The sequence below is a fragment of the Perognathus longimembris genome, chromosome 1 (assembly GCF_023159225.1).
Source record: "Perognathus longimembris pacificus isolate PPM17 chromosome 1, ASM2315922v1, whole genome shotgun sequence".
Taxonomy (NCBI): domain Eukaryota; kingdom Metazoa; phylum Chordata; class Mammalia; order Rodentia; family Heteromyidae; genus Perognathus; species Perognathus longimembris.
In genome coordinates this window covers 78,678,668-78,681,266 of record NC_063161.1, presented here as the reverse complement: position 1 = coordinate 78,681,266, position 2,599 = coordinate 78,678,668, and positions in this window count along the sequence as shown.

The window sequence follows — 2,599 nt, the reverse complement described above, 5'->3', positions numbered from 1 at the left end:
CACATGCGGTTTGCATAGCGACTAGAGCTTGGGACTTCATTGCTAAGGAAAGGGATGGGGGGGGGGGGGGAGGACGGCAGTGCGCGCTACAGACCTCTTCCCTGGGGACCCAGTGTCCCCACGGCCCCCGCCCCCGGCCCGGGATCCAGCCCCGCGCCTCGCTGGTTATTAGACAGCTCGCGGGAACTGTCTGCGGGCCGCTTCTTTCCTGCTAATTATCACCTTATGAAAAGTGTTTCATTAAGAAACTCTGCTTTTGATTAATTATCGACAGAATGTTGACCACAAAGAAATGAAATTAATCTCTGACCCCGTCTGGGTAGCACTGGAAATTCATCACATAGTCTTTTAATATTGAAACACAGCGTAGAATTTTAATAGAAAGTATTGTTTTTTTTTCCCTTTCCCCCCAAACCTCTAGTCTTTATTAAATGCCCCTGGGCAGAGAATGATATTGCTTGCGATATAGCAGTCTTTGTTCATTTTAAATTTATTAAACATAATGCACTTCATTTTCAAACATTTTTACTGTTTCTTTTTAATTTCACTCAGTGTAAGTACAGAATAAAACCTTTTTAAACATTTAAGATATCGAAACCCCATATACGGAGGTAGAACCGAGAAAGGCTCTGGCCAGGAAATAAATTTAAGTAGAAGCAATTGTAATTTTAAACCCCCAAGTATTATCCACTCCAGACATTAAGGCGGTATCACTAACCATCAAATGAGAGGGTGTAAGGAGGAGGCGGAGCTGGGGGGCCTGCTCTACTGGGAGGCCTCCGAGGGACCCCCAGGCCAGGCAACCCCTTCTGGGAGGTTGGGGGGTGGTTCCCCTCTCCATTTGGTTGAGCCCAGGCAAAATCTTTCTGGAGGCCTCAGTACTGACCTGAGTTGTTCTCACTTTTCCTGCCCTGCGCCCAGACCAGTGTGTGTGTGTGTGTGTGTGTGTGTGTGTGTGTGTGTGTGTGTGTGTGTGTGTGTGTGTGGTGTTGGGGGGCGGGAAGCACCCACCTCCCCCAGCCGGACACAAGGCTTTTCCGGAATCAAAAGGCGTGTCCTCCCTTTCTAAGTCTCGCTGGCCGCCCCCCCACCCCACCCCAGCCAAAGGGGACAGGGTGGCTTCTGGGATCTGCCTCCCTGCTGACTTGGGCACCCAGAGAGTTCCCAGGCCCTGGGAGAGAGGTCTCCCCAGAGACCGTGATCTCCCACCTTTCTTTCCGGGCCAGCTACTACCCCCCGGAGATGAATGGAATGGGGGGGGAGCAGTTACCTCCAATCCCACCCCCCCCCACCAAACTCCCACCCTCACTCCCTTCCGCGAGGAATCCTAGCCCCGTGTTTAATGAGTCGTGCAGTGTGAGAACTTCCGGCCCAGCGAGCCTTGATGCCCTTCCCAGATGTGCGGGGTGGGCGGGGCGGGGGGGGGGCGGGACAGGGGCCCACCGGGGCCTGGCCAACCAGGCGGCCACCAGGCCGTAGCCCCCCACCCTGCTTCCAGCCATCCCCGGCCCGGAATTGGAAACAGACAACTTCTCCACTGAGAAATTACTCTTTTTATTTCTTGTAGCGTTGCTGGTGCCCTATTTCACGGCTCCGACAAACGGAATATTACTTTTAAAACACTATGAAATACCAGGTCCCGTCCTCGCTGCTATTTCGGGCCAATTCAATTTTCATTGAATGGTGTAGAAGACGCTCCAACGTTTGTTTGTTTTTTTTTTCTCTTTGGGGGCTGAGGATAGGAATTGGGGATAGGGAGAGGAAGAGAAGAGTTTTCAGGGGTTGTGCTGGCATCCTGGAGAGGCTCCTTGGTCTCTGGGTCACTCACTGTGACCCGCAGCTCACCTGCAGTCCTGTGGGCACCTGCACGCGAAGCCCCGCTTCTCACGTGGGGTCAGGCATCCTCAGCATCACTACCACTCCCACCCCCACACAGCACCCTGACACCTCACCTGGCACCTCAGCAGGGCTATGTCCCAGCCCTCTCTCTCCCCTTCCCCTCTGTTCCACTGAAAGAAGGAGTCCCGTGCCAAGCCTTACAGAAAACTTCGCTCTGGGATCAGGGTCAGAAGCTGGCGGCAGGACCTTCACATACCCTTCAGTTTGCTCTGCCCCCCTTCAGTTTCTGATCAGCAGGGTTCAACTGGCAACCGGGAGCCAACAGAAGCTCTTTCCTTTTCCCCTTTCTTCTCATCTCATTTCCTTCCTTTCTCTTCCCTTCCATTTCTCTCTTTTCCTTTCATCTCTTCCCTTCTTTCCTTGCTCCCTTTCTTCCTGGGTGTTGAATCTGGAATTCTGGGCCTGGGCCTCTGCCCCTTAGCTTCTTCCCACTCAGAGTTGACACTTAACCACTTGAGCCACCACTCTACTAGCAGCTTTTTTTCTGGTTAATTAATGATGAGAGTCTCTTGGACTATCCTGCCCAGGCTGGCTTTGAGGAACCATGATCCTCAGATCTCAGCCTCCTGAGTGGCTAGGATCACAGGCGTGAGCCACCAGCTCCCCACCCCCTGGGAAAGCACTTTCTAACTGCTTTTTCACCCTACCCCACCCCACAAATATAGCGTGCAAACCCTTCTGGGGCCCGAAACCCAGACCT